At 25.9% G+C, this 23,829-nt stretch overlaps 1 pseudogene; it reads right to left on the bottom strand.

Annotated features, from left to right (window-relative positions):
• Nucleotides 1-23,619, bottom strand: part of LOC111630868 — a 34,412-nt pseudogene extending 10,793 nt beyond the window's left edge.
• Nucleotides 23,620-23,829: the final 210 nt, after the last annotated feature.

Here is a 23,829-nt window from a genome sequence, read left to right as displayed (position 1 = left end):
ATGTGTTACAATTGCAACATGAAACAAGGTGATAAGACAGATGAAAAATAGTGAAAATTTAGTAAATCAATTGTGTGTTTTTGAATAAAATTTTAATAGTTTTGATTTACATTTTCTTTATAATTTTAATAAAAATTACCTCGTAATGAATAGTAATGAAAAAATTACCTCGTTGAAGTCGACACTGGAATCGTTGCACATAACACATATTGTTGCCAATTCAAATAATGCTTCATAATCAGAACATTTAACCCTCTGGCCTTTCAAGAAACTAAAATTGAAAATTGTTACTTATATTTCATCTAAATCAAATAAAATTTTATTAAATTATGTATAATTTAAAGAGGATAACATTTAAACAAAAAAAAAAAAGCAGAAGTAATAAAACAAGTTAAAATTCACTTTTAACAAGCTTTATAATGGAATTTTATATATACATAGAATACTTATATACACAATGGAAACTTGATTAACTGAATTTGATGGGATCAGAGGTCTTTCAGATAAACAAAATTTTAGGTAATTCAGACACTTGTTTTGTTTGTTTTTGTGTTTTGGATACATCAAACAGTGATGATTTTAAAATTTCANAATGAATATGATTTAGAAATCACATTCATTGTAAAACATATATATATATATATATATACACAATAATACTTACTTTAATCCAGGAACCACCATGAGCAGGATCATTGAAGTGGCCAATATTAATAGCCCAGACAGCTACACAAATAATGGAAATGACTTTAGATAACTGTTCACCAAATTCATCTAATTTTTGCTGCAGTGGTGTTTTTACTTCTTCTGTTTCTGTCATTTCAGTTCTGATTTTACCTATTTATTGGAAATATATTGTTGTACAATCATACTTCATATAATAAATAATAGCAACAATTATAATAATAATTAAATAATATTTACCAATGGCAGTATCTAAACCTGTTCCAATAACAATACCTCTTGCTTTGCCAGCAGCAATATTGGTACCCTGTGAATATACATAGTTCATTAAAATGTATTCATTAGGATAAGGAAAAAAATAACTGAATATTCAAAGGTGCACTTTTAATTCCTTTTAAATAATCATGTTAAAAATAATTTCTCTCTTACTAACATTATCAAATTCTTTATTTTATCTATTTCTTTTCATGAAAGAAACAGTAACAAGTCTTTCACATAAAATCAAATGTTAGTATACACTGTACAAAATTCACTAGAAGAAACTTTCAGTTTTTTGTTGTTCATAATATTTAAATTACAAATTCAGCAATTAATTTCATTTTCATTTAAGTATTCAGAATATGACAGATATTTATTTAAAATACTGTATCCATCAGTGCTAAATGCATTACAACTGATATTAATTTACAATTGATATTTGACACTATAAAAATATTTTAAAAACTAGATTATAATTTATTTAACATTTCATTTTATATTTCTAAGGTGTTATTTTTCATTCTGACATTCAAATTGTCCACTTAAATTTCAACACAATCTAGATAATTCATCAAAAATCTTTATTCTAGAAGAATTAACTTAAAGCTAACATTTTCAATATTTAATTTAAATGTCATCTTTAGGCAAAAATTTTCTGTCATACATTTAACAGAAAGGACAACTACCTGAACAACTTAAAAGTATTTATATTTTTGAAATTTGTAAGTTTTTCAGATTGTATTCTTTTCCATTATATGTATGACAGAAAATTTTAGTGTGAAGAGGACATTTAAATTAAATGTTGCAAACATTCATTAGATTTAAGCTAGTTGTGCCGAAATAAAGGTGTTTGATGATGTATTTTATTTAAAATCAGTTTCAAAGTGGTTAAGATTAGATAATTCATTTTCATTAAAAGTAAATTCATGTTAATATATTTTCTGAAAAAAAATACTATAGAAAAATAATTTATGCCATTTTTTATAAGAAAATATGTATACAACACACACATACACATTCATATATATTATACATATGTATCTAATGGTTTCCTGGCCATCTTTTCCTAAGAAATAATTATTAAAATAATAAATGTAAATTATAAAAGAAATAATCTTACTGAAAATAGAATGTTTTTCTTGTCCTGATTTACAGCCCTGACATCAGGAATGGGTTCTGTGTGCTTGATTACAGAAACAGATTCACCTGTTTGGTTAAAAAACATCCATTAATTAAAAATACTTTATGAAATAATTGTTAAATGAATATCTACAAATTTGTATACATATTCATACCATAATAAATTGACAAGTAAAGATTGCTAATGCAAACTTATTAATTCAGATAAACATTAAAAAAGAAAAAAAAATGTGAAAATTTTAAACTTGTTAATTACTTACTCAGAACTTGAGATAATGAAAATTTCTCTAATTCTCAAAAATCTCATTGTTTCATATGTTTGAATAATAAAAATTGATTTCAAAATAATACTGTCTGTTTATTGAAGTTTGATTAAATTTGTATTGAAATTGTTTCTAGTAAAAAATTCTGCAACTACGAGTAATTATTCATGTACAGTACTCTAACACTTACATTAAATAATAGGAGAAAATCTTGATTTAACAACTTAACCTAGCTAACCTCTCCCTATCTTACTTAATTTACATTAATTTTATTAGAGTATTTCCAGTACTTCCAGTATTTATAGTATCTTTTGTGATATCATACTATCAAAATCTGCTTTGTTAAAGATAGCTTAAAAACACATAACTGACTCTAGCTACCTAATTCAAGAAACAGTTAAAAAACAATTATACTCAAATTTGGCCTCATCCTACAAATAGACTTATTAATGAGACTAATAATTAATACAGACAATATTGAACAAAACTATACTGCTGTATTAATTTGGATTTAATGTTATTTAAAGCTTTTATATTCCAAACGACATGCAGAATGTCTAGACAAACATACCCTGGAAATTTTCTTACAACAAATTTTTCCTTTATGATTAATACAATATAAAATAAACTATATTCTCATATTTCATGATAAATATTCATATTTTCAAATATAAAAATATGATTTAGTTAATATTTACAAAGAACAATCTATAAGAAGTTTTATTACATGGCTAATTATCATCAAATTGTCTAATTTAATTGAAATTACATCTCAACAAATGTCTATTGTTTTGAGTTAGCACTGAATTTGGTAGGAGCATATTCTGAGCATTATACATATAACATTAATAACCTGATATAGAATTTTATTGTATAGAAATACAATTAAAATGTATTGAATGAAAATACATAAGCACATACATAAATCATTTTAAAAATAACTGACTGATAAGAAGTAAGGTTAAATCATTATTTAATGGCAGTTTTGTTTAAATTTTTATGATTGCATGACAAAATTGCTTCTTTGGCAGAATATATTTTTCAATAGTTTGACGTTTGATGTGATATATTAGATCAAATATTAAACCATAAAAGAATGATTAGGTTCAACTATGCCAAAATATCCAATTAAAAAATGACAGTAGTTATCTTGTATTTTAATTGTATAGGATATACCAATTTATTGTAAAAGTAAATATCTAATAAATGAATAATGATTAAAAAACTTAAATATTTTTAATAATTTTAATATTAAATAACATAAAAATTATCATCCAAAAGATGTTTAATGCAAAAAATTTGAATTTCAAATTTCAGTTCATCTATAACAAATTAATTATAACTGTAGCAATATAAATACCATGATAATTATTACTTATTAGAAATAAATTTTGAAGTTACCTGTTAAAATGGACTGGTCTACTCTTAAAGTTGTGGAAAAGATTTTTGTTAAACGGATATCAGCAGGTACTTTATCACCAACTATTGTTAAAAAGAAAATTTTATGCAGTTTATTACACAAAAATAACTTACTTTTTTTTTAAGAATATAATGTAAAACTTACCTGAAACTTCTACAATATCTCCAGGTACAATTCCTTTTGCACGGACTTTCTGTACACCCTGCTTATCCATTCGTACAACTTTACCCATTTCTGGTTCATATTCCTTTAACGCTTCTATTGCACTTTCAGCATTCCTTTCCTAAAATTTTAAATATTTGATAATTAACTATCATGAATACAAAATTATATTTTATAATGTAAATATGCTGATGACAATTATTTTAAAATAAGTATGCTTCCAACATGCTTATTTTAGAAGCACAAAATAAGCATGTTTGTAAAAAATAAGCAAAAACAGCATAGTTTATCAGTAAACTAAACCTTTTCAAATGTAAAAAGCTTTCAATAGATTCACTTATAATAAATTTATTAAATTAACAAATTGAATTTCAAATGTTGAATTTTACTACTTAAAAGTAATAAATTTTATAAGTATCTACTTTATTCTTATTACAAATTTATTAGTTAAATCATTTAACATCAGATTCTTTCAATTCTTTCAAACACCAGATATATTGGCTAATTATTTTAATTATTCACCTAAATTAACTTTGTGCTAAAGATAGATAACTGAAGCGTAATTTCAAAAATTGGCAAATCACTTTTTTTGGGTCGTAAATATGAGGGCTGTGAATGTAGTTGATTTTAAAACTAACCTCAAATTTTCATTCTCCTTTTTATCTCTTCTTTCTGTTTGATCTCTGGTGAGAGAATCGAATGCATTTGATTTTTTCATGAATTGCTAAACATTCAAGTATTCAAATATTGCTACTCCATGGGCCACAATTTCTTCAACAAGAATGAACACTTTAGTTTTTGAATATGAAAAATCTAATACACGGGAAAGAATCAAATACATGATTTGATTCTTCTATCATTAAATTCATTGAACAAGGGTGTACCCAGCAAGGGACAGGGAGGGGCAGCTGCCTCTCCCTAGAAGAAAAATTAAAGTGTAGTAATTGACGCACAGACGTATCAATTTAATATCAGTTTGAATAATGAATATTGTGACTAGACTACAGCCATCTGTCGTGAAATCTCTCTCCCCCTCCCCACTTCCTCGAAACTAATATGAGTTACCCCCTCTAGTTCAGATCCTGGGTATGCTGCTGTCATTAGATTTTATTATCTACAAATGTAAACCATGCAGAATCTGTTCATAGGTCCCATTTCCCTACAGAATATTAATAATTGTTAAATTCTAAATAAATTTTTCATACATAATTTAAACTATTAATTAAAGCTCAAAAATTAATTTTATTGCAAAACATTTTAACTGGCGGAATCCAAGAGCTTCATGGAACACAAATTGGGAACCACTGATTTATGGTAACAAAACATAATTTTGATCATTTTATTTATATATAATTTTTATAATCATATACTTTATTTTTTATATTACATAGAGAATTATAAAACTGTTTGTATCTTATTTATTAAAATGTAGTTTAAATGAAAAATAATTATAAAATAAATTTATAAAGCTGTGTTTAATGAATCTTAATGAATTAAACAAAAAAAAAAAATTGGAAAGAATAAACAAATTAGGAATGAATAAGACATATAGAACCATAATAATAGTCTATTTTTTATTAACAAAAAATAAAACTTATTAATATGTGGAAGCATAGTGTTTAAGAAGAATGAAGAAAAAAAAAATTTAGGAAAATTTTAGAGGATATTTATTAGTTTCAGAAAGAAAATTTATATTTAGTTTAATAACGATTTTACAATACATGCCTCAAAAAACAATACAAAACTGATTATTTGATATTAAGTGATATATACACATATATCCTAATTGACTTAAAGATGAAAAATAAGTTTTTGATCTTCTTAATATAAATCAAGAAAATATAATGAATCTGCTTTAAAAGTTGATTCACAGGTTAAAAAGTGCACTGGTTTAATTGCTGACATCAATTAAAATTAGCATGAGTATTTTTTTTTTTTTGATGACGACTATGATAAAGAAAGCAAACAAGATAATTGCAAAAGAAGTGCATAACTGCTACGGTCCAATTTCCTTAATGTTCTGTGTAATACATTTCAAGTAGAAATAATGAATTATGCTTTTAAGTCTGTGTCTTTATTACATAAAGTCTTTAATGACTGGCTACTAGACAAAGAAACTTTCCAATTGGAAAACAAAGAAAGCAATCTGGTAAGTTTAAATGTTAGAAATTGTAATATCCAAATTAATAAAAATTAATAATTTTATAATTTTATAAGCTGAAAAAGTTTATAAGCTTAAACTTTTGAAAGACAATATTAAGTTAAATTATCTTATAATATCCTGTATATATGTTCTTTTACAAACAAACTATATTTTGTTAATAATAATATATGACAATATTAATATTGAATTATACATTAAAAATAAATGTAATTCATTAAATAAAGGTTTAGATAAAAAAATAATATGAATGTAAAGAACATACTGTAGAATTTTATTATAATGTAATGTCACTGTATAATAAACAGAAAAGGTAATAAAGCTATTTTTTTTTCTTCTTTTAGAGATAAAATATGGCTAAAAAATACTATGTAAAATATGTTGATTTTAAACGTACATTTGAAAGTTTGATAAGACATTATTGTTGTTATTAAGTGCCACATGTAAAATTTTGTTACATAAAATTTTAAAAATTTCATTTTTATGAAGAAAAAGAAATAATATAAATATTTGTTAAGAAAAAAATTAAATGCTCAAATAATAAGATATATTATATAATCATAAATTGATTTATTTTCTAAAATTTTGAATAAATAATTTTCAAATTTAAAAACTGGTAATTTGTGCAAGTTAATTTGAAAAGATTTAAGTTAAATAACAAGTTTATTATTTTTGAAATTTAAATAGCACAACAAATATAGAAGAGATTCAACATTGTATTTTTAGCTTATATTTAACATTGAAGGCAGCTAAGTATAGAAATGGTAACCCACCAAAACTAATTGTTGTTAATTGTAGTCTGGAGACAAGGCCAAAAACATGACTAAAAAGGGAAAAGAAGTATGTTGTAATGATAAATAGAAATAAAAAAGAACTGAAAGGGTTTCAGCTATTTGTTAGTCAGCCAAGTTTGGCTAGGAATCTTGAAAGTAATATGATAAGGACACAAAATTTATTTATTTACATCTCATTTTCAAAAATACTTTGCTTTAAGTATTTTTATTTCTGAAACTTTTCTTCTTTTCTTAATAATGTAATAAATATCTTCAAATACACGTGGAATTAATTATTCGAAAGAAAAATGTAATTTTTTAATTATGCTTTCTTCCAGAATTTGTATCTCTGTAAAGTTAAAGTTTACAGAGATGCATATATTTAATTATTATAATAAAGAATTTGTGTTACGTATGTTAAAAATTAAATTTAGTTTTACTTTAAAAAAAATTCATTTACTTACTTGCCATACACCAACAACAGCATTGGCAATAAGAATAAGCAGAATAACAAATGGTTCCACAAAGGCAGTAAGTTTATCTTCATGTTCTTCAAAAATGGCTAATACCTTATTATAAAAAATTTTAATTTTATTATTTAAAAATCGTATTTTTCTCTTATATAATGATTCAAAAACAAAAAACTTACAAAAGATATAATAGCTGCTAATAGTAAAATTTTCACAAGTAGATCGTCAAACTGTTCTAAGATGAGCTGCCATAACGCTTTACCTAATGGAAAAAACAATTTTTGAATTATTATTTGTTTGCAAATAAATAACTTTTATTTTTGAAAAGCAATTATAAAATTTTATTTTAAAAAGTGAAATATTTCTTTACATACCTTCTTCTGCAGGTAATTCTGAAAAAATAAAATTACACACGACATTAATAATCAACATAATTTTAAAATTTCAAATTAAATATTTTCAAAATAAGTTATAATATGCAATCAAATTTAAATCTGTTAATATCAACATGTTTGTTATAATTGAACATTTTAAACTTTAAGTTGTAAAATCTAATTTAGTTTAAAATATTCTATAAATAATTGAGCCAGGTATAATATTGTTGAAATGAACAGAAGAATTTGTAATTAACTGAAATATTTACTTAGAAAGCAAATAACAAGTAAAATATATTTTATTGGAATAAATCTTCTAAATATTTAAAAAACTGGAGTACTTTTGTCCCTTGCTGGCTCATAATCAAGTGTATAATGAGCCAACAAAATTCTTAAGTGTTGAATTTTTTGAGTGCTTAGATTTATTTTGATAAAGGATAGTTTTCTTGTCACTCTGAGTTTTAATTTGCTTTTTTGTTTAAAGTAATGCAAAATATTAATAAAGTATGGTATTATTTTATAATGATTTTGCTTAAAGTTAGTAAATATAAATTACAAATTATTTTATTCAATTTTATATGCTTTTAGAAAAACAGCAAAATGCTCTTTTAAATAGTTACTTAGATCCATTTGTTCTATAGCTCCATTGTTCTATAAAAGTTACACAAAATAGGCTAAGAGCCACGAGACACTACAATGTAATTAGTAGAGCATCAAGTTGGCTTCTAAACATTGAATGTTCAGTCCTCTTCAACATTGCATCTTATTTTTTCACATTCCACACCTAGCATTTACATAAGCAAATCAATTAATTTGTTACACATTCTATTTTAGATTCATTTTCAAAATTATAATCCTAAAAGTTGAGAGATATTATATTTAGATGTTTTTAAAATTTATAGATTATTTTTTTTGTAATTTCTATATTTTGAAAACAAATTCTTCACGTTGTTATAAAATAAACCATTATTGACCTAATCAAATTTCATACATTTAAACCATTGTAATTTTTTTATTACTGTAAAATATAATTTCTAAATCATTAATACAAAAAGTTCTCTTAGAATAAATCTCTGAATGATTTGTTAAAATGAATTCCGACAATTAATTCAGAGTTTTATTTCCATTTAGTGAAATGAATCTATCCTCCAGCATAAATTATTTTAAAAAAATTATAACTCGAGAAATTTATCAGCTCATTATTAAATATTGCTACTACTAAATAAAGGCTACTTCATTATATTTCTAAATTCATATGTAAATCTACAATTATTTGTGGTATTAACTGTGAATTTCTTCAATTATTAACAGCAAATATAAATTACTAATATGTAATTTACACAAAGTTATTCAGTTTAAAACATGAAACTAATGTTGATAATATATGTTATCATACAATAATAAATGTATTTTATAAATTATGAGATTAAGAGATACTCTAAAAGATTATCAATATAACTTATTCTATTAACTATTTATACATTATTAGGAAAATTTTTAATTTCTTTGGTTATTAAAAAATCAACAAAAGCAATAAATTTCTAATTTAAAATGAAAGTATGCACTGATAAAAATATAAGATTTTTTTTACATGAAAAATGGTCTTCAAAAAAATGTCACTATTGATCAAAATATAAAGCAATATTGACAAAAAAAAAACTGAAAATTAGTTAATAGTTGTGTTTAAGTCATATAAAATACAAATAAAGTAATCATTATTTTAATTCCAACTAATGAGACAACACAACAATCTAAGTTATCATATGGTGAATAGCTTTAAGTATTAAAAAAACTTATTTATTCAAGCTAAAAAAATAGGCTGAATAAACACACTCAACATTACACTATGTTGAATAAATAGCATTTAGAAATTTTGTAAAAACTACATTTAGGACTAATATTTTTAATGGATAATAATGTAAGGAACAGAAAAAGTAAGTTAAGTCTTTTCAACTCAATGTTTCCATATTTTAAATCAGCCTAAATATTTTATATGAAAAAAGAATAGTTTTATTGGGAACAAAAGAAAAACTTCAGAAATGTCTTTCAAGTATCAGAAAAATTTCATTTTAAAATGCTTCCATTTTTTTTTTTTTTTGCATTGAATGAAACAAATTGAACACAAATTGAAAACAAAATGAAACACTTGAAATAAATAATTGATGTTTCAAAAATACTTGTTTATAATACATTGAATGATACTTGTAAAAATCTGATTAACTGTAATAGCATCTTTTGCTTAAAGAACTAAATGAAATTATATCAATATAGTCATCATTTAACCAATTTCATTAATAGTTTGTAAAAGAAAATATAGTTTTGAGCTATTCAAACATCTAATTGAAGTAAATTTTTATATTTTAAATGACTGATTTTTATATAATTGAGGCTTGTATCTTAAATTATGAACTTTGTAATATTTATATTTAAATTTTTTCATAATTTGTTATTATGTAATAAATGATATTTAAGACAATGCGGTGATTTNAAATAATAAAGAATGACAATACTTTACATAAATTAGAATTACATTTTAGAAAGATTTCATTTTATTTAAAATTTTTTTACTATAAACATTATTCATGTAACAAACATTACACAACATTAAATTATAGAGAATAAAATACTTTTAAATTATCATAAAAAAGGTAAAAGTCATTCATTGATCTTTTGCAAAAAAGGAAAGTTGTAAAGAGAATGAATAAGGTAATTTTTCGTACAGTTTGATAGAAATATAAAATATCAAAAATGAAAAATGACACGAATAATGAAAAGTCAGAAAATCATATTTAATAACAAAGCTACATCCATTATTTTTGTATAGACTGATTTCTTAGATAAATTTTCAAGATAAACAGAGACACAGTGACCTAAAAAGGACTACTATCATAGAAAATAAAATAATATTGTGAAAGATAAGAATCTTACATTCTACTTTTATTGCATGATATAAATATAACTTCTTTTTAACTTGCTGTTTAAGATATTGAGAACAAAGAATTCTTTCTTTTTTTAGTAATCAAAAGGAAGTATAAAAGAAAAAACTAACCTTCAAAGTCAATATAATTTTTATGAGATGTTATATTTAAACTGTGCAATCATTTCTCTTTTTTATTTACTATAATTGTTTTGTCTTATAATTCTTTTATAGTTTTATGATTAATATGGCTTTTAAGATTTTATATAAAAGTTTTTAAAAATATTGTATAATTATTCTTTAGCAATATTATAAAAAGGGCGCTAATGAAAAAGATAATAAGTGCATTGCATAACAGACAGTGTATGGAAATATCTTGGAGTATGAATAAATATTGTTACAAAGTTATTCAACTTGAATTATTACTGTAATATTTATATTATTCTTCCATTACATAGGTAACAATGAAGTAATTATGTAACTGTTTTATACTATTTAAAAGTAATAATAATAATAAATGATAAAAAAGTGGAATGATTTGTTATAAAAACTAGAATTATACTATAACATATCATTCAAATAGATGTTTCAGGTATAATCAAGTCTTTAAGTGTACTACTATCATTCAATGCTCTACTAAAGCATTAATTTATCTAGAATGTTGAGACTAAGATAAGAATCAATTCAATTAACTTTCTTTCTTAATATGAATTTAAATTTATGCACATTATTTCATTCTATGTATATGTATTTAAATCAGAAAATTGCAAATTAAAATAGAAAATATTACAAAGACATTCATGAAAATTTATCAAAAACTTTGACAACTAATTGAATAAACAAATTTAGCAAATGACATTTAATAAGCAATCATATTAATTCATAAAAAAAAATAAAATTATTAACTTAATTGAGTTGGACAAAAATCATATGGAGAACAATTTGAACTGTATTTTTCATGGGTACTAAAGTATATTGCCAAATGGGCCATTCAAATAACAAGAATCAACTTTCTTTAACCTTGCAAAGAATTTTATATAACCATTTCAGTTATCGAATTGCAACGTTGGCTGGCTACACTGTATCCTTCAACTGACTAACATTTTCAAGTATCAACACAGTTGGCAAAATACCGAAAGCTTTGCAGCTGACTTAAGGAGTATACAGAACATCACATTATACTTGTAAACAATTAAGACTTAGGTATTACTTGGTCATCTTAATTCCTTTGTAAATTCCTTCCTAATCTAAGAAAAACGATTAGTAAGCAGTTGAAAAATGTAAGAACAATCAGAGAAGAAACTTCTAAAATTCTTTTTTGACTGTTCTAAGTAATGAACTGGATATTATATTATATGCTTATTGAATATATATATATATTGACTATTAATAATCTTGTGTCAAAAATGCTTTCAATCATTCATTCATAGTTCAGTTATTTTAAGAAAAGTTAAGGAATATCTGATTACTTAATATTGTGTGTCAGTAATTTCTTATTATAAACAATTTGCGATCAATACTGATTAAAAAAAAAAAAGCAAAATCAATTTTTTTAAAAGAAAGTTTTTAATTTTCCTTTGTCAAAATATAATAAACTTTGATATCAAAACTATATTTTGAAAGAATTGCTAAAATTATCCTTTTGATTAGAAAAATATTTTTTAGAGTTCTATAAAATTTCCTTAATTATTAATTTTTCTATACATTTTTTTAAAATGTCAAACACATTTCATTTATAATGATAAATAAAATATAAAATTTTCTAATAAAATTAAATAATATTGTAAATTTGTGATTGTTTAATTTGAAATATGTTACAAAAAACTATAAATTAATTTTAGTTTAATGTTTAATTAAGAAAAAAAATGATTAAAAAAGCCCCTTGAAAGCATCTTTTCTCAAAAATATGAATAGTTCAATTGATAGAGTGCAAACAAATTCTATTCCTGAAAGTCTAAAAATATTCATTAATAGACAATTCATCATTGATTTTAGTTATGCAATTAATAAAGAACTGATGAATTTTACAACTAATTCATAAATTACATAGAAAAACTGATTAGGATGTAACATATCTATTATATATTTGTATTAAGTAGTGTTAATAATTTAAATTTTATTACTATTATTTTTGTATGCAGCTGCTTAAAGAAGTATTTAATTTTTCCACTTTGTAGACATTATTGGGCAAACTGTTAATTACATATTGAAATATTTTATAAAAGTTGTTATAACACTTCTGAAAACATTAGGAGAGGAAATTTTATTGGCTTTAAAAACAAACAAAAAAATTTAAACAACTGCAAAGAAAGCTTACATAGAAAGAAAAATATAAATTTAAAAACAATTTTCCAATTAATGTACAAAATATGTATGTGGACATTTGAGTATTAATATATTTAATTTTTTTTAAGCATTCATTAACCATCTAATGTAAATGATTATAATGCAATTACAAGTGCAAAGGTATTTCCAAAATCCAAGTAATTGTTAAGAAAATTAAATAATAAATCATTCAATTTTATGAGGTCAAACCTCTAAACAACAGCCACTGATAGGAATATAAAAAAGACTGATGTTTTTGTACTGTGGATTGACTGCATATACTCCCTAAAAGACTAACCAATTGTGCAATATATATAAAATGTATAGTACATTAATTACGATTATTCGACTTTTTAATTATCAAAAAGTTTTCTTCTAATAAAATCTATTAAGAAGTAGTTCTTAATAGCTGCTAAAATGTATAGCGATAATATTAATTTTGATTTATTTGTACAGTACCTTTATTATAAATTGGATGGCATTGAGTTATTGCCCAAATACAAGTGAAATAAGTATACTTCAAAATATTTTATAAAACAAAGCAAATAATTTTGTAAATTTAACTTACAATACAATAAACTTGATTAAATAATAAAGAATGACAATACTTTACATAAATTAGAATTACATTATGATAATTTATAAAGTCAATTCATTCTAAAATGATTTTAAAGTTTCAAAATAACAAATTTCTCCAGAGTGATAAATTTTGATATATTTTCCAAATTAGTCTATTTCTTTATTATATAACTTAAAAAATTACATAACTTGCAAACTTGGCAATTATAACATATCCTTAAATTATAGCAATATTATATTTTTATTATATTTACTAATGTTTGCACACTACAAGTTATCATTTGCCAACCTCCAATAGCCAACCCTGCCAGAATACGCATACTTTGAATATTTAGATAAATGCTATGTAAAGGAAATACTAAAATTTGATCAATATTTAGACATTTTAAATTGTACTGGCTCATTTGATTTGATGCCACATTCTCCCAAGTTCATACCGCTGGTTAAATCTGTGTATTTTAACAACTACAGACACAATAAGTAATTTTTAAGAGCAGCATTAAAATTTTGGAAATTTTTCCAAATTTGTTGTAACAATATTTCATCAACATTCTTTTCTGTAATTTTTAATCATGTATTTTACATCATTTTACATGCATATAATTTGTAAATCCCATTCTGAGTGAAAGATAATTTGTAATTAAAAATTTAATGGTCAAAAATCAAAAAAAGTTATAAACTAAAATTTTAAAATGCGAGAAGCAATATATTTATGACATTCAGAATAGCCTACTTATCAAAAAATATATTTTTTACTATTGAAGTGTTATGTTATCTTGTGTTAACAATCTTAAAATTATCAGATTACATTGTAATAACTCCTTAAAACAATAATCTTATAGAGTAAGATGCAAGATATGCAATCATAGTTATTATATAGTTTAAATTTTAAACTCTAAAGAGAAAATTTATGATTAGTTTTGTATAAATTTATTTTTGAAGAGACATTTTCATGAATATTGACTTTGAAAATATTGCACGTTTAATGATTTAATTAATAACAATAACAACAATAATAATAATAATAATAATAATAATAATAATTACATGAGAATGCTTTAGAAAATCAAGAACAATGTTTCTATCAAAAAATTTCTATAAAATTAATTCTGATTATGAACTGATTTACTAACTGGTAATAAATTCTTTCAAAGTAAATTTTTTTTTAACTTACAAGTTTCTAATTGGACAGACTTCAGTTAAAGTAAAAAAACATATTTATTTATAACTTTTTAGCTACTATTGCAGGGAAGAAATATTTGTTGGCACAATACTACATATTCACAAAAAAATCTTCACACAGATGTTTTTAAAGACAAATCTCTATTTTGCTTAGGAGATGATGATAGTAACTTTGGCATCAAATCATATTACCTAAGTTTCATTAAACACAAGAAAATAAGTTTAATTGCTTTATAAAATGTAAAAGGACATTATATGTTTAATTAAATGAAACTATTTCTCAGTCTGTTATGCAGATATGAAAAATGACAAAAGAAAAAATGGCATGTGAAAGTACATAAAGATAAGAAATATTCAACAGATCAACAGATAAGAAACTATTTAAAATTTGTTCATCTAATGTAATGAAGCATTGTCAAAATTTTACAAATGTTTGCATTTTGTCCAGAGAAATTTTAGGAATTTCTAACTTCCTGAGAATGTTAATTCTAATCCTCTACAATCCAAAATATTGTCAACTTATCTGTCCAATCCTTAATACTGTGTTCAAAAATATGTTTAAAACTGCAAATTTTGGAATATTTCCAAATTATTCCTGTTTAAAAAGTCAAATTTACATTCAATGCAGTTATATTACTCATTAACTAATAGAATATAATTTTTAAAAATTGTAATTTTTACTGTCTATATATTGCTGCATATGTTAAAAATAGAACATACAGTACTTTATATTGCTATACAAATCCTTGTCAATTTGAACAAATTTAACATTCCAATTGATCCTGTAAATTTATTAGTTTGAATCAGCCAGTTTGTTCTAATTAAATATAAAATAAGATTTTATTTCTTATAAAATTTTATAAATTAACAATTTTTTGCATTAAAATTAAAAAAACTTAAATTTTGTTAATTATTACTCGAGTAACAGGATAAAATATCTCCAGAAATAATAAAATTATATATTTATTTTTTATATAATTATGATTAATAATTAATTTACATGTTATTTAACATGAATGTTCAATTTTTTTGAATATTTGGAACAAAAATGTAATTTTAAAATTTACATAAATTTTTACTTATTTAAATATGCTTAGAATAATAAGATACTCTTAACATTTGAATATATAAAACATTAATCTTGATAGATTTCTATTCTATTAAGTTTAGTTAGAATTTATAAATTCTACATAAATACTTTGAGCTAATTTCAGCATAAGTGTAATTGATTTAATAAGATAACAACAAATTTTGATATTTCTATCAAAGTATAAATATGATAAGTTTATCATTTCTATTTATAAATGAGAAAATTAGAACAAAAATTATATTTGAGTATTGTTTTAAGTCTACATTGAATTAATCAAAATTGCCATTTGCACACACTTTGAAAGGAAGTAAAATACATTTACAGTAGTAAATGTATTTTACTTCCTTTTAAGTGTGGGCGAATTTGACCACATCTACAATAACATTAAAATAACAATTATTATAGAAACAGTAAAATTAATCATAAGTGATGATTTTACATCTGTTCTTTATGTTAGTTTTTTAGTTCTTTCTCTTTTTCATAGCTTTATTTGTAATAGCTCATTGTAAATTATATTTGGTATAAACAGTTACGACATTCTTGAACTTTTTCAATTATATAGTAGTATCATTATATAAAGGAAATTTTCTGCAATTTTCTATAAAGATTTATATTTTATTTTATCAATTAAAATTTTATAAATCACAAATGAACTTCTGAGAGTTTAAATTTTTAATATTATAATAAATCATTAGAACTTTATCAGAAGATATTTATTTCTATATTTTATTGTTTGTTAGAAGGTTTCATTGGAAGTGAATGAACGAGATTTACAAGCAGTTTTATTAAGAGATATATTTTTTTAAAACACCTTTCTTGAAAATTACATAATTGTTTCATTATTGAAATTTAAGTATGACTTCTTAAAGAAATTACTTTTAAAATCATTTTTACAAATAAGCACTAAAATTAATGATTTGATTCATTATTTCATCAAAGAATTGTAACTTTATATGATAAATAAATTTACAAGTATTTTCATTAAGTATATAAAATTTAAGTTCTTAGAAAATTTTTATAATATTAAAAAATAAAATTTATTTAGCAATCAAGTGTTTGCAATCTAATCCAAAATTTATCATAAACTTTACAAGATTGTTTTGGATTTTATGTTGCGTACCTAGATGTTATTAATTCTATTCTATTATTTCCACATAAAATTTACTTTTATTAACACATTTAGTCAAAACATTTAGCTTTTTCTATTATATATCATTGTCCATGAACTATTTAAAATTCTTTCTGGGATGGGAAGCATTTTAGCAATTTTTATTCACTCATTTTTAAAGCTTGTTTTATGCTTAACTTTTGTACATAACAGCTTCTAAATCATGTCTATATTTTTCAGTCTTTTTATAAAAGCAATTATTATTTAGTGACCATTTGGACATATATTATAAAATTGTAATTTAAATCACATTAATACATTTATGAGCTCAAACTGAAGTAATTATACATTTTAATAGACAATACTTTCATTTTTAAAATTGTTGTATAATATATTTTGTCATCATGTAAAACGTCACATTAATTAATTTAAAAATATATTGTTTTCGAATGTACTTAAATACTTAATTTTTATTATCTTTTAAATATATAATTATTTGAATGCTATCAAAATAAAAATTAACAGTTAAATTCTTTATAAAATTAAATACAGTGTGTTACATCTACTAAAATATATCCTTTTCATTTGCAGTTGAAATAAAAAAACTTTTATTTATTATTACTATTGATATTTTTAAACAAACAGAAATACATATTTAATTTATTGCTGTTATAATATGCAAAAATTAACAAAATCAGATAATAAAACCTAAAATTTATATAAATATATATATTTGGGCAACTGCAGTTTGTTTTATTTTTGCAGAAGAAAAATATTTATTTTAAAAACATTTACAAATTTACTTTTATTAACACATTTAGTGAAAACAGATAGCTTTTTCTATTATATATCATTTATATCATTGTTCATGAACTATTTAAAATGTATCAATACTGAAATGTTACAAGTATTTAAATTTACAATATAGTTTTTAAAATATGAGAAAAAAAATTCACTTAAAAACTCATATGAAATTTTTAAGTTTTATTAATTTATAAAATTTATCTAAGATCTGAACTGACTGAATTAAAAGATAGTTTTCTATTGTTAACTACATATTTTTTTAAAACAATATTCTATACTGCTATATTAAAAATTAAAGCTTTGAAAGCAATAATTTAAAAAATAACATTTTTATCATTTAATGAAATGTAGCTATTTCAAAATACTTCTAACAATTAACATAAAAAGCATATAATCAGGTCTTTTAAATTGTGTCATTTCATAATATTAAAATGTAATTTAAATGCATACTTATTGAGATTATCATTCAATAAATGTGTGCTTACAGTGTAAAAACATTTCTATATTAATAGTTTTATCTAAGTTTATCTCAGATCCAAATCACAGATAATTTTTAATGTCTCATTGTATTTTAAAATTTAAATGTTTATGCTAAACTATAAAATCACTGCATTAAAGTACATTTATATATACAATATGTTGAAAAATTACACAAATTTAACCAAATTTGTAATTAAAATAGTAACTTTACGTTTGTACGCCTTAAAAATGTCACTTAAATTTAAAATATACATCTTAAAATATTACACATTTTTTTAATTGCATGTTTTTTTCTTCCACTGAATTAAAACGGTACCAGTTTAGTATTATAAATAGTTGTAAATGTAATTAAGAAAGTTATGTTTATTTTACTGTAAAAATTTTTTTATATTGCGATTAATTACCATATTAAAGAACTTTATTCGCCTAATAAAAGCGTACCAAATCGTATAACAGAAAATTAAACGACAAAAGTCTATTTCAAAAACGTCGCTCGGTACTCGACGCAAGCTCTTACCAAAAAAGTTTATTATTTGCAGAGGATACGTAAAAAAGAAGAAGTTTAAAAATTACATACCATTAAGACCATATTTTTCTTGGTTCCTTTTTACTTGATCATCAGATAATCCTCTTTCCGGATCGGTTCCAAAATAGGATAAACACTCCTCGACCGTTTTTGTATGAGATAGTTCCATGGTGGTTTAATCCACAGAATGGTGAGATATTCACCAAATATTCAAATTTACCCAGCAGCCGAACACTTCAACTTTTGAAGTAAGTACTAAAAAAAGCACAAAGATGACAAAATCTTAATTAAATTAACATTAAAAAAAGCATTATTCTAAAGCTAAATTTACTTTAATATTAAAAACCATAAAACAAGTAAATAAACAAAGATGTACGACATTAACTATAGCCGGGCACGGACGTAACAACATAAAAAAAAATCACCATATTTTGCATTTGGAAAGTAGAAAGTTTGCACTCAGATATTACGTTTAATACTTTATCTTTCTGGACGATTAACAATTAACATCTGGAAATAATTTCGACGATATATGCTTAATTTTCCGGATATTAAAATAAATATACATCCAGGCGTTATATAAATATACGAAGATATATATGCGGGGCCGTCAATCCAATGAACCCTCTATTGTTTATATATAAATAAAAGAAACCGACGTAGAGATTCGATCGAACGATTCTTCAATTCAAACTTCAAACATAATATTAAATGCCTGTTTGCATTTTGAATGGAAGAATTATTTATAGACGTAACGGTGTTTATGTCTTAAATAGTCGATGGTTTAAGACAGGAACACTATTAAATACATGTTTATAAACAAAGAAAGGTTTGTTTCGGGTTGTCTTATGTAAACAGGAGATTTAGTCGAGGCGGGCGCGTGTTTTTTCCTGTAATTAGCGCGTGATATTAAGCGAATTAAACCAAGGTCACGCCGGTACGTGGAGGATGCGTAGGGTTAAGATGGATGCTGATCCCGCACCAGCCTACTAATACCTGAATAAAAACGAGGGATAAAGGCGACGACAACGACAATCTCCTAGGAAAACATCGGTAGCCGACTAATCTACATCGCAACCTCGAGTCGGTAATTGTCCGGCTTCAATTATTAAGCGGCGATGACGCAGTCGACATTGTCACGTCATGCGCATACGTACTACTAATTATGCACGTCGCGAGACGGCGGATATTTAGAAAGTGGCGGCGATAATTCCCCGCGTGGCTAAAACAACGTAATTTCGTTATCCGAGTAGCCATTTTATAACGTAATCGTATTCTTCGCCTTCCGTTCGCCCGACATCCGTCATTGGCCCGTTCGACGTTTCTCCTAACATTCGACCAATCGTCTGTTTCGCCTTATCCTTCGACGATGACGTTTTCTCCTTCTGTCTCGCGCTTATTATATTCAATAAATAAATAAATATATATATATTTAAATCTTTCAAATCGCGTTTTAATTTATCTTTGGGTTTATAGATTAATAAAATTGATAAAATGATATTTTTGATTCCAAAATCTTTACATTGATGTAAATAGTGACGTATTTACAAACGAAACAATGCTGCTGAATGTTATCAATTTACGCAAGTGGCAATAACAGCGCGATAAGAATTTTTATTTTGCTTTTTTTGTTAATAATCTTTATCGAAACTCAATAAAACCTTTCGTACATTAAAGTTCATTCAATAATTGCATTTGCCAATAATCGATTATTTTTACCGTTTAATTAGGGAATAAGTAGGCCCGTTAATCGCTACGTGGAACAATGGCGCCACATTAGTTTACGCGCTTTTTTTCTTTATTCATTTACTTAAACGGCTAATTTAAAATAATCTTCTTCGAATTAACTAAACTTTAGCTACAATTATTTAACTGGAATATTAATTATCACGTATTATTTTTCCAGCGCAAACTTCGGCCAGTGTCGATAATTTTTGCAATTATTTCAAAACATCGACAGAATGGGAACCAAATAAACGGTATTTTTCATTTAAAAATCGGAAACTTTCGTACGAATCATAAAGGAGTCGCGAACTACCAGTTGAGTTCGTTCTTTACGCGTAATAAATGAAATATTTCGGAAATTTTAGACATTTTAATAATTTAAAATTGAACTTGAAAATTTATTCCGGGGTGTTTCTTAAATTATCGCCGCTCCATAAAAAGTCATCATTAGTCTGCCTGCAAGTTTTTTCGGATCTCCGATTGCTTCCGAGATAACGTGAGAACGGAAGGAAGAATAACGCTAAGTAGAACGATGTATATAAAAATTAAACTCTAGGTTCTTTCTTATTATCCAGCATTTCCTACATTTTCGCCATCGCTTCATAAATTTTCCCATAACTACGTATTATTTATCCGGAATATTTTAATTTATTAAATTATATATGTCTTTAATATTAAGGTGCAAAGTTAAAACACGAAGACCTTCGCCGGAACGAAGGATAAACGGTCGGTGCATTTGTACGAGTTTAGATTTACACCCGGGCGTGGGAGTTCTTCCACTAAACTACAAATTTCCTATATTTAACGCATTGCCGGTTGAAATTAAATGCATTTCCGAATATAAGAACCAAGTAAAATATCCGTAGACTCGCAAATAAGTAAAAGTTCGTCGTGCGAATAAATAAAATAATATAAGGGTAAAATCTATCCAACATTATACGCTTATTACGTAGATTAGCATATTCTTCACACGAATTACTATAAGGGCGAATCATTTTGGAAGACCTCCAAATTCCCCGTAATTTTTAACAGGTAATTAATATTCGAAAACACGTGATAAAGATGAATAATTGTAACTTTTTGCGTCTGGCTCCGATTCTTCCGCTGATAAATGGATCTAACGATTCGCTAAACGAGATTATGGCATTTTTACTAATCGATTTATCATCTACTTTTGCACTCGCGGCTTGTGGCCTAACCTTAATCTTATCGAACGCTTTTTTCTTATTTTCTAATTTAAGAACTTTGGAGAAAAACACGTAAATTAAAGAGACACAAATTCAAAAAAAAAACAAGAAAAGACGCTCTATAATTAGGCGCTCTCACTCCCGAAAAAGAAATGCGCCGACCGGATTAGGCCAGTAATTTAGCGCGCGTTAATCGCATTTCCGCCATATTTAAAACTATTCCCGAATATCCGGAGTTTTTTAATCGATCCGGAACGACTAACCCGAAACTTTGCCAAGTCGAAATTATTTGGGATAAATTTCCCTCGACCCTTCTGCCGAAATCCACGCGCTTATATTTATCTAAGCCGCGAAAGAATCTCGGCCCGAAGCGACTCAATCCCTCGAGTAGGATTAAAACTTTTATAATTAATTGTATATAAAGCCGCAAAGGTAAAGGAAGGTTTTACCTAATGAAGGAATCTTTGAAAATAGAATTGAATGAAATTGCATAAAGTTTCGGTGTGCATTTCGTCGACGGATGGAAGATTGCCATGGAACTTTGCCTGGACTTTTTCCTGGTCGACGAGCGAGCTATTTTGAAAAAGAATTTGTAATTGTAGTTTACGGAATTTTCTATCAGGTATTTTTAACAGTTTAATCTCGTATCGCTTTCGACTTTCTTCTATCGAACTTTGGAAAAAGGAAATCCACCTTTATATTAATCGTATCTCGGAGCAGTTACCGCCTCCATATAATTCTTCCAGTGGATAAATTAGCGCTTAATAGATTAATAATAGATTTAATTACAAAGCTACTTTTGGCATTTCTGATTTGCTTTACCGTTCTATTTTTACATTTAATACCTATTGGTTTTCATAGTTCACGCCGCGTTAGTCTACAATATATTAATGAATGCGACGTAATTTGCTAAAAACACGATCTTCCGTAAATAGAAAATCGCGTGTCGATTGCAATATCCAACAATAAATTTAATAAACAAAATCGAACTTTACCAAGATGCGGAAAAGAATTCCAAGCTAGAATTGCATATTCGTTCTGTTTATATATTTGTTGTAATTGCTAGGAAAAACACTTTCATCCGGATGGAATGGAACAGTAGAAAAATCACAAATCGGGAAGAAATTACGAAATAATTGGATTCGATAAATTGGTTTGTTAGATAAAGACGGCAGCGATAATGCCACTTTCAGATATCATTGAAACGGGCTAATTCTCAGATAAAAAATAAAAAGCTCTTACGAAATAGGTCCACTTTCTAATAATAAAAGTTATCAGAAAGCGTCGCCCCGGGCGTAACGCAGATTTTGTCACAATTTCTTTTCTTTATTAAGAGGAAAGGCCCGCTCTGAAACTAAATTGATAGCCAGCTTTTCCGCTATTTTATCGACCTTCCGGATTTCTACCCACTTCCCGCCTAACCTACATTTACGCGGCAGTGGGTTAGGCGCGGGCCTCCTTCTCCCGGCAAAATCTTAATCCCGAGAGAAGCGCTTCCGCCCAAAGGGTTCTTAATGCCACGCGCTTACCAAATACGACCTTAGTGACGGAACCGCATCCTCGCCCCGCCGTTCGGCGCGTGACGTCGAGGCCCGGGACAGCTGGCGTGCCTCCCAGTTCCCGCCCCCCGCTACTCGCTCCACCATTTACGTCGCGTTCCGGTCGAGGTGGTAACCGGCCGCCGCCAATCCCCGTCTCGGCCCTCCGTCCGGCGCCGAGCTGGGTTTTCCTCGCCCGTTTCGAAATTCCCGCCATCCGAAACTTTTCGAAAAGAAAAACGCGCGCCGTTGTACTCGGCTCCCGGGCCGAAGAAAATCGCGCGGCGACTCACCTGCGAGCGCGAGACGATGCGAGTGGTCCCCGGTCGGTTCTAATATTCTAGTAGCCTAAATGAGAGAGCACCGTTCAACGGCGGACCATATTCGACTGTCGTCGACTCCGATAACACACCCGGCACGTGGTTCCTAGGAAGACGCGCACTGCGCGGAACCATACGCCGCGCGACATATATCGCTGACGGTGGCGCCCTCTCCCGATCGAAATGCGCGCGCGACCCCTGGCGTTAGAATGCGCGGCCCGCCATCTACGGGTCCGGCATCCGGAGGTTATTTTCATCTCGTTAATTCGTCCGAGCAAAAAATCGGATCGAGAACATTTTTTTTAATTCCTCCTTCTTCGCTACTAAATGAGGACGGAAACGG

This window comes from Centruroides sculpturatus, unplaced genomic scaffold (genome assembly GCF_000671375.1).
Source record: "Centruroides sculpturatus isolate CEXI.00-Female unplaced genomic scaffold, Cexi_2.0 scaffold6, whole genome shotgun sequence".
Lineage (NCBI taxonomy): Eukaryota > Metazoa > Arthropoda > Arachnida > Scorpiones > Buthidae > Centruroides > Centruroides sculpturatus.
The sequence above is the reverse complement of the archived record's forward strand: the minus strand, read 5'-3'. Positions and strand labels throughout refer to the sequence as shown.